Raw genomic sequence first — 10817 nt, 5'->3', positions numbered from 1 at the left:
TGCATAGATTGTATGGGTGTCCTATGTACTACATTTTGAACATCAGCAGCATGACTATCTCTGCCTTGTACTTTGGTACTTGCTATGAGCTTTCATGTTGGTTAGTGATGTTGTACATCCTTATTTCCACTGTACCTCCTTCTGCCCTTTGCCTCATTGCACAACATCACTCCCACTGACAGGCTGTGTGCAGGCAGAGGTGACCCAGGACCTTGTCCATGGCTTGGTTTCTCCTTGGCTCCAACATCCTCAATGTTATCAATGTCACACCCATGCCCTTACCACAGCCCTTCCCTGATGCAAACCCTGAAGCAAACCTAGGCCAGCTGCAGGCCTTGTCCAAAGCCTGGTGTTGTGAGTGAGCAATGCTGGAATGCAGGGCAAAGTGGGACTCCTGAAGACATTAACATGCTCCTAATGGGCACGGGCACTCTCACACCAGTGTGTTGTTAATTGGGATCCATGTTTCTCCTTTGGAAGGCTGGTTCAGTGGTTTTACCCAGGAAGGTTGCACTTACATCAGTCACAGGCACCCACATCACCCAGGCAAGAAGCAGCCCCGTACACAGCCCCTGGGTTCCCAGCCTGCATCCCACACCTGACAAGGTCTCACTTTGCAGGACCTGCTGCACTTTGGTTGGAGAAAAAGAGACACCCACAAAGTCCTCGTGGCTGCACATGCCTTCCTGAAGAAATGACACGTGATTCCTGCTGAGGGGGTGAAGCTGGTGCAGTCAGCACTGCAAGCGGGGGCTGCTGCCACTGACAGAGTGAAGTGGGTTTAGGCCCATCCGGTGCCTTCTCACATGAACACCACCCTTTGACAAAGCCCATGCTCTTGGTTCAGGTCATTCCTGCAAGGCTGGAGCTCAGCAATGGCAATGGGCTAAGCCTGGCCTGGGCACGGGCTTTGTTTCTTCTCCTCAAGGCTGCTGCCAGCCTTGGCCGTGCTCAGGGACCCTCGCTCGCAGGATTGTGCTGTGCTAGGAAAAATGTTTCTGGCTCTTCTCATGTGTATTTGGGGCAGAAAGAAGGTGTAGTTTAGATTAGAGCACTGCAGCTTTATCAGTGTTTATCAGTGTAGGAGTTCTGCTCCGTGTAGCATAACAGCCTCAAGTCCTTTTAAACCCTGACATCAATATGTGGTGATAAGATAACACTGGTTATCCTGTACTGGTTGCTCTAGATAAGATAAACCCTTTTATGCTTTAAAACAAGACTCAAAGTTTCTGCTATGTTTTCTTTTCCTTTTAATGTAGCAAACTCCAGAAACATTTTATTTCTGAGGGAGTTGTATTTGTTAAGAGCAGATAAAAACAGTACATATCATAAATAAGACTTTCCAAACTTGCCTAAGAAGCATGAAACATTTTCTTTCAAAGACTAAATAGAAATGAGCTAGTAGGAGGTAGATTTCAATGTCTTAGAAATTTGTTGGATTAATTAGAAGCTAAAATTATTCCAAGTAAATGGTCATGCCAACATTTATTTCATCAGAAGTGTGTCCACATAGTGATACTGCAGCAACACTGGATGTTAATTTTAAGGTGGTTACTTTTAATTAACATGAAATAACTTCTGTAGAAATATTGCTTGAGACAGCAGTATTTTGCATTTAAAGCTAGGACAGAATATCTCTGTACAAGCCAGTATATCCATTAATCTACAGCACTGACTCTTCAAGTAGAGACTATATCTTCTGAGAATTTAGACATATCCATTCATTAGTGAGTTAAAATTAATAACTAGGTCCTTTATGAAATTTAGCACTTTAGTCTTGTTTGTCCCAAATGATTTTAACAATGGAGTAACAGACTCTTCACATTTTCTGTATAATTAAAATTAATTGAAATGATGTGCATTAGTTGTAATTAAGCTATGCAGCTAAGAGTGGTTGTATCTAATTGCTATGATTATATAGGCTACAAACAAGCTAAAGGAATGAAAGTGGAGTTACTGTGACAGGAGAACTCAGGCTCTCACCACCTTCCTGTGACTGATGGGCTGCACAAGGGAAAGGATGTCTCTGGGATGAGGCAGTGCTCAGGAGCAGGATATGCTTTGGTAGCTGAGCTGGCTCAGCTGGCCCTGTTTTTAAGTTCATTCTAGTGCCCCAAACCTGATCATTTAAGGTTGCCATTGCACCCTTTGTTCAGCTTTAGTGTAGCACTAGTGGGGGGGAGGAACTGCAATGGGAATGCAGCCCCTGTAAAGCACAGCAGCCTTTGGTGCAGTGTCTGGCACAGCCCATAAATCACTGCATTAGCTGCAAATTTAGCTCCATGTTCACCAATTCAGCCCAGTTACATCAGGCATCCCCTTACCCCAGCACCAGTTGCCCCTCAGGAGCTGTACAGCTCACAGAAGGTGACCCTGGAACAGTGATAGCAAACTCCTGGTTTTGACTCTGATGGTTTCCATGTCCCTGTGGAAATGTTTTGTGGCTGCAAAGCACCTCTGGGCCACTTTGTCCAGCTGCTTCACACCAAAACTGCCCACAGCAGTGCCACAAAGGGGAAAGCAAACCAAACAAAACACCCCCTCCCTGCTCCATTAGCTCAGGAAGGCTCAGTTTGATGTAATCAGGCCTAAACCACAAATCTGTGGTCATTCTGTAGGTCACTGCAGGGTCAGGCTGAGGTTGCTGGGGATGTCAGACTCATGCAATCACTTTTTTTGTGTGTGTGTGCTCTGCTTAAGCTTTCTGAGCAGTGTCTTGAAAGTGCAGCTCAAATTGTGGGTTTCTACATTCATAATGCATGGTCTGGGGAATAACAAGTGCCTTATATTATAATTTATTTTAGGGTTGGTTTTTTTTTGTTTGTTTGTTTGGGTTTTTTTGCTTTTCACCGCCCTGGGAACATTGAACTTCATTTCATGGAAAACCCGGGGAAAAAATGGGCTTATTCCCATGCCAGAAAAGCCTACAAACAAAGATTTTGAAGTGATGCTGTTGTAATCTGCCCTCTCGCCACCTGCAGCTGGTTTGTGCATGACAGGCCCCAGAATGCAGGGCTGTGTCGTGTCTTGCAGGGTGTTAGAAAAATGAACATTTCAGCGAGGTTCCAGCCTCTCCAGCACACGGGAGTGGGAGGGACATGGCTTAGCTTTGCCAGCTGTTCACGTGCCACCCCCACCACAAAGCAAAACAGCCCCCAGAGCACTCCCTGGTGCACCAGCAGATGCAAAAGCCTGTGCTCAATGCACAGCAGGCAACAAAGAAATATAAACAGCCCAAATTTCCCTCCTTAGAGTGCATTGGGAATGACTGACAGGGCTGCCAAGGAAAGCCTCTCGGAATGTACAGCACATGGAAACCTTCCCGCTAATTAGTGGGAGATGGTGCTTTGGGCAAGTGATCCCAAAGTCTCTCTCCCACCCTGTGTCTGTCCCTAACTCAGGGCTGGTCTCTGCCAAGGAAGCTCTGTTTATTCCCATGCTCCAAACACTCCAGAGGAGGATGTAACCTTCAGTCATCCACTTTGGCCAAAACCTCTTGGCATGCTTTGCTCTGCTTCTCCATAAAATCCCAAGAATCCACTTTTTGCAGTGCTGTTTCATAGCCCAACATTGCAATATCAGTTTTATCCTGCAAAGGCTCAGCTGTCTACCTTCAGGCTTAGCAATCTGATTGCAAGAAGATATTTATTTGCACAGAAGTGTAAATTAGTGACCCTCTCTCACACAGATGTGGCAATCTGGCTGACTTCCCTCTTATCATTTCTTTGATAATCTGCATCCTGTGAAATTTAGGGTAGAGATTTAGGCAGCCCAGGGTAACCACATGGCCCCTGTGTGCCAGCACTAAAGGAGCTGCACCAGTATTATGGTGGGGAAGCAGAGCCTTTAAAAAAAAAAAATCAACCCAAAAAACCCCTCTCAGGATGAACAGACCACAATATTTGTTGGGAGTGGGTGGAAGAGCGCAGGAAAATGAGAGGATAATATTTTGCACCATTAGTCAGGAGCCTGGGGGCCAGCTATAGCAAATAAAAACTCTACATAATTTAGTCAAGGAAATTCAGCTAAAAAAAATTAGAAGTTTCTTTTTTTTTTCAATGTAATAACTTTTTACTCCATTTAATCTCCAGTTCAGCCAGCTGAACAGATAATAGAAAAGTACTATGAGCTAGGGAATAATCAGAACTGAGGGAGAGGAGAGAAAAAAATCCTCAGAAACATCCAGGCATGTTCACAAACAAGAGTCATCCCAGATACCAGAGAAACCAGGAAGCAAGTAAATCAGGACAAAACTAGATCTTCTTACCCCATCCCAGGAAACACAAGGAACCTGCTGTGCACTTCCATCTGGCAGCAGTGCAGACCAGCACAGGAGCTGTGCACACAAGATTCCATCAGCAACTCCCTGGCTTGCAGGCTCAGTGACATCCAGTCTCCAGCTATTGCTGTGGGAGAGATCAAGTCACAAACTTAGCAATGGGTTTTATTTTAGTTTATTTTTTCTGTTTAAAAGTTAAAATACTAGCTTTTGTACAACATGTGGCTGTACTCCTCTGACACCTTTGCTAATAAATATCCTGCAATGGACAATGACTAAAAAGAAAAGCCCAGCGGTTGCCTCCCAGTTGCTCCTATTGTGTACTCATTTAGTATTGGATAGCAATTTTTTTTTTTTCAAAGAAGTAGCTTTGATTAATGCTCTTTAAAGGCTGTATGGTGTTTTCGCTCCTTAAAGAATTTCACCTGAACAATGTAGTTTTACAGCATACCCTAGTTAAGATGTTTAGGCCTTTGGTATCCAGGCTGTCTACAAACAAATAGTTCCTATCTTCCTCGTGATACTTCCTTATCCTCCTCAAAACACTGAACACATCTTAAGAGTAATCAAGAAGCCACAGCAACTGCTCCTGGCAGGAAGCTGCCAAGCTGTTATCCAGAAGCCTGACCAGCATTATTTGGAACAGATGCTCTTTCAGCTTTGTAATTTTCAGCCAAAAACAATGGCAGTAAGTGAAAGCAAAGCTGTGGGTCAAAGGAAGGCTAAAATTGTATGAGAATCACATGAAAATATTTTTGATTTCATACATCCTCTCATTTACAGCACATGCTTCTGAACTGGTCTGTGAACACTAAAGCTGCAGGTTTGACCTTCATGTCCGTGACCAGGACTTGCCAACAGCTGAGACTCACTGGGAGCACAGGGTCACATCCTGCTGGAGCCCTGGGCACAGGCTGTGCCCCAGGAGGAAGCCCCTGTGCCTCTCTGACCTGGGGAGATGGGCCAGACTCAGGTTCTGTTCTCCCTGTAACCCCTCTCAGCCCCTGGGGAGGCACTGCCTGGCCCTGGGGCTGAGCAGGGGGGTCACTGCAGCCAGCAGTGTCTGCCTGGGTAAAACCTTCACCCTCTCCATGAGCCACGAGCAGGCACAGATGCAGGCAGAGGTGTCACCCTGCTCACCTGCCCGGCCATCCCAGCCCCCAGGGCTCCTGTGTCCCATCCTCAGGGGCTCCCAGGGCTGCCCAGCACAGGGCACAGCACAAGGGCTGCAAAGCAGAGCAAAGCTTTCAGTCACTAGGGCCAGGCAGGCAAACTGTGCTCTCCCCAGCTGTGTGAAGGGTCCACTGGGCTCATGCTGTTCCTTCCTTTGCTAGGCAAGCTCAGTTTAACAGAGCTCAAGAAACAAGCAGGTCTCAGGAAATAAATGTTTTCAGTCTCTCTTTTTTATTGCCTGTAAAATAGCAGGAGGCTTTCAAAGCAACAGCAAATCCTGTTAAAAAAAGTAGAGAAAATTAAAGAAATGTTTCTTGTCTCAGATCCAGCCCTTTTCACCTTAACTTTCCATCATGGTACATAAAATTTTGTATGTTTTGGCAGAGCAGAGAAATAACTTTTCCCCCTTCTCTTCCTTGCACAGCCCAGGAGCTCTGAGTGAGCTTTAAACCAGTTTTGCACAAACACAGAACAGCCAAATAATAGAGCAAGAAAACAGCATTAAACTTTGTAGACAATCAACTTTATTCTGTGCACAGCAGCTAGTTTCTCCTGCTCTCAGCAGAAATAAAAAATTTACAAGTGTTCTGGGAAAACATTAAAAACCAAACACATCCAGACAAAGTCTAGTGCAAACTACTTGGAAATAGATCTGTGTATCACCTTCTGAAAGGCTCATTCCAGCTGTGCTGCTGTAGCCAAGCTGGTGGCGTCCAAAACAGATACACCCTGTGAGTTCAGGACAGGATTTGAGGGTTGAGATTTGGGTACCAGTCATCCGTGTCTCCCAGAGAGGCAGTCACAGTTCTCTGCTGGTGAGAATCTCCTCATCAAAGAGGTTTTCTGCTTCTTTCCTTGCACGCTGCCACAGAGCAAGGATGCCTACGTGTTTGGGAGAAATGGAACCTCCCAGCACCAGGAGGAAAAAATCCAGCTACTGCAGAGAAGGGATCAAAGATAAGAGGGTAGGATGCATTCACAGGCACACACCCCAGCCCTTTCCACAGGGACCACATTAGGTTTGCTGTACACTGTTATTGCACTGAATGTCATCTTCCAAGCATAGCAAATAACATTTTCATAAAGCACTGCTTTTAATCAAGCACAACCCTCACATCCCCAAAGGAGCTATCTGGAGTCTATCCCTTTTCTCTACTGTTCTTTTTTGCCCCCTTTTAACTCCTTCCCTCAGAGGCTTGTGCCTCCAGCAAGGAGGGCTCCATGTGGTTCCCTTCGGAGCTCATTAACACGAGTCCATCCATCAGGCCACGAGACTGAGTGCGTGGTGCCAGGATCCCAGGGGGCCCTGCACAGGGCCTGAGCACAGGGCTGGGCTGTCACACAGCAGAGCATTAATAACCCTGGTGCTTACGTGGAAACACAGTGTGGTACCTGATTATACAGCCCCTGCATGCTGGGACACTTAAGCAGGATGCCAGTCTTGATGGAGCAGTGGGATCCAGCAAGCCTCGTACTTATGCAGTATATTAAAAACACTAATTATACTTCAGTATCATCCAAACAGAGTGGGTTATTTGCATACCCAGTCACTGTTGCAGCTGGGGTCTGGTTTGAAACTGCCTAAAATGCATTTCAGAACATCAAAATAATACTTTCATTACAACAGTACTGGTGACCAGTCCCTTCCCAAGCCCCAGCTCCATGACCTCCTCTGTGATCAGCAGTTGACTGGTGAGCAGCTTGTGTGGGTGAGAGTGAGACCATCTTCCCAGAGTCAGATGGTTATTTCCTGCATGGCAGATGCTTTCCACCCAACACAAAGAGAAAAGTCTTCCAAGTATATTTGCTTCTGTAGCAAACTAATGCTTGGGGCCAAGGGTCAAATCCCTTTTCATGCACAGTTTGTAGAACCACCAGTACAGAGCATAGGACTGGTGGCTGCTGAGAGTGGCCAAGGAGCACTGATCTAAGCACATTTGTACCTAAACATGTAGCACTGCTGGTCAGATTTACCTGCCCTCATGGCTGGCTCCAGGCAGAACCCATCGGATCTTGGAGCAGGAGGACTGATCAGAAATGTAGGAGACTGAAGCCTTTTGCTCTCAGGTGCAAATGGCTCATTATGGCCTTTTTCAGACAGTGCTGATGAGAGGAATCATTCCTCATTGATGAGAAATCCTGCATTTTCTTCTCCTGGAGAACACAGCTTTGTTCCCTTCCCCATTTAATAACGCACAATTTATCAGGCTAAATTGGTGAGCCTGGTAGCAAGTGATTCAAATCAGCTTCAGCGGCTATGAGCAATCACATGTACTTGAAGAAACCCACTTATACCACTTTCTGCAAAACCTGAGGAAAGCTGGCTATGAATGCACTACTGCAGTCTATTAATGCTCAAGAAAACCCATTTAAATGAACCTCTAATGGCTGATTGAGACTTCTATAATGAAACCCCATAAAGAGTCAGCTCCTTCCTTCAGGCTGGGCAGGCCAAGTGCCTCCCAGCTCTCCCTGTCTCTCTTGTTAGGTGAGGGTAGGAAAAGCAAATGCATGGAAGGACAACTGTGTTGTGGGCACAGAAAGGAGGGAAGGCTCCTGGCTTTTCAAGGGATGACACTCTCAGCCTCACCAAAAAGGTCACAGAGCAGTTGAGTCTCACCTGTGTCTGCTGATGCTGTAGGAAAGAGTTTATCCGTGGTGGTCACTGTGCTCCGAAGTGCTGCTCACACCTTTCCCCTGCAAGGAGCACAAGTGAGAAAGAGCTCCTGTTCACTCCCCATCCCTATAAGTGCTTTCAGGCTCCTGATGCTTCCCAGGTGCCACTGTTCTGGGCAGATTGGCCTTGCCAGCAGCTGGGGGGTTTGGTTTGCCTGGGGGCAGCTGGCAGTGGGATCTGGAAAGCCTGGGTGCAGCATGAGCCTCCTCCCAAGTCTGGTCTTCCTGAGCCCCCTGCCTGGGCAACAACCAGCTCCGGTGGTCCCGGAGGACTCACATCACCCTGCTGGAGCTGTGGGTGGTCACCAGGACAGAGATGGGGCACTGTGATCAGTGTGCCGGGCCCTAGAGCCTGCAAAGGCCGCGGCTGCCTCCGGAAAAAGGGGACTGTCCTTCCATCCCTGCTTTTGTAGTAGCAACTGCTGCACCGAGATAAAAGCTTTTGTTTGCCTTTTTTCTCCTACATTCCTAATCTCCCTCTGTGCTGGTCTCCCCTATAGTCCATCAAGCACTTTTAATCTCTAATTGCATATGACTGATGAGCCTGAACTCCATACACAGCGTTGCCAAGAACCACTTTTTTCGGAGCCTGCTTTAGCTCTTTAGGCCAGTCATAACACACTGCAGGACCATTTAGAGTTTATAGTTTGTATACATAACACCCTGGGAGTACCAGAAGGTGGTTTATCCAAACAGAAAAGAATTGAGATGAATGAATGCAGAAATGACTTTTGGCCAGGAAATACTTTAATTTTAATTAGGGGGGAAGGGGGCGAGAGAGGAATGAAGAGGCTTTCTTCTCTCACAAAAGACAAGACTAATGAGTTTACAGCTGCAGGCGCTGACCTTGGAGCATCCCGAATAATGCTAGTGCTGAAATGTTTGGATGTGATGTTAGACCTGATAACCTTGCTTCTAAAAGGAAGAAATAAAGGGAAATGGCTGAATGGGGAGGGGTTCATTTCACAGGGATGTAGGGACGTATTTATTTATTTTTCCCCCTCTCACGTTCCCGTTCAGCTCCTTTGGGGGCACAGTGGCTCCCCCAGCTGCTGAGCCTCGCATGGGCCTCATCTGCTCTGCAGAAAGCATGAGCCAGGTCCAGCAGTTTTCCTGTGTTTAGGATCCTCCCTCATCCCAGAGCCGCTCTTGCAAGTCCCCACCTGTCTGGAGCCTGTGGCTGGAGGGAACGGGGTACCAGGGCCAAGGGACATATTTTCATGTGCCACCCGAGCACGAGGGAAGATGCAGCCGGGGCTTCTGAGGCAGTGCCTTGAAATAGGCTGAAAGGCTGGAATTACCCACGGATGGCAAGGGGGTCGTCTTGGTCACTGGCTTGTGGCGTCTGAGCCCGTGCCAGCACCCACTGCAGTGCTGGGCTCACAGTTGTCCCCAGCTCAGGAGGCTCCTGGCCCTGCCCTGGCAGTGTCAGAGGGGTCCCCTGTCCAGGCGAGGATGGAAGCGGAGCCACCGTCCTGCCGGGCTGGGAGCTGACACCAGTTGGCAGTGGGGTCTTCCTGGGGCACGTACTGGGGCAGCAGTAGCATGTCCCTGAACAGCCCTGGGCCTGCTGGGCTCCCCCTCCTGCCTGGGGACATGGCCACAGGGGTGATCCGGGCTGATCTTGCACCTCCATCCCTTGGCAAAAGGTGTGGCTGGCACGTCTTCCAAAAACTGCAGAGCTGCTGCTCCCACCTCCCTGCCCAGCCTGTTCCTTCTGGGCTGGGGACATTGGCCACAGTCTCCCAGCAGCCTCCAGGCACCCTGGCACCTCCTTCCTCCCCTGGAGCTCTTTCTGTGGCCCTGTAAAGCATCATCCTTGGATCCTCCCACGGGTGCTGCCACGCTACAGCCACAGTGATTGTTAAACTCTCGCACTGCTGTGAGCTGCTGTGGCTGTGAAGGCAGCTTTGCCTCCAGGGGACCAGCACCCCCTGCCCTGTGAGCTGGCAGCCAGACTGGCTGGAACAATAGTGCAAGTTAGTGGAGCAAAACAACCATCGGTGTTTCCTATTAAAAGTATTTTTATGATGATGATGATTATTAATATTATATAGGGGCTGTAATTTTCTTCCGACTCACTCCAACATCTCACAAAATAAACAGTTGCTGTATTATCCCCTTGTAAATGAGACCACAGGATTGTAAACTTTAATTTGTTACTTTTGGCTGCTCTCAGGTTTGGCAGACAATTAAACCAATTCATCAGTTCACAGAAGGCACATTTTTGGCCATGTCTGGCAGCGTGAAGTCATCCAGTGAACACATTGGAGACAGGGTGCGGAAAAACTGTTCAGTGCCTTTGCCACAGGATCTGTCAGTGACGGTCCAGACAGGCTGGGGTGGCTTTTGCAGACCCAGGTTGGGGGGGGATCTGCTTCCTCCTGTCACTCTGCTGTGCCCTGGGCACGGGCCATTGGCAGTCCAGTGCCCCGATGTGTCGGTATTGATTCTCTATCTGACCAGAAAGTAGTTATGTTGTGCCTGAGGCTTAACCTTTAAATTCTGCAGAGTTGGACTAGTGAAACTCCATAGGACATGGCAGAAAACGCTGAGCACTTGGAAAGGCTGATCTGGCTGAGCATGACCTCCAGAGCCAGCCCCAGCAGCTGAATTAATTCCTTCAATAGCTGGGCTGCTTTCAATCCCTGCTTTCCCAGCTGCAGATGCATGGCTAGCCTGCAGAGCC

The sequence above is a fragment of the Chiroxiphia lanceolata genome, chromosome 18 (genome assembly GCF_009829145.1).
Source record: "Chiroxiphia lanceolata isolate bChiLan1 chromosome 18, bChiLan1.pri, whole genome shotgun sequence".
Classification (NCBI taxonomy): domain Eukaryota; kingdom Metazoa; phylum Chordata; class Aves; order Passeriformes; family Pipridae; genus Chiroxiphia; species Chiroxiphia lanceolata.
This window is presented reverse-complemented; position numbering follows the sequence as displayed.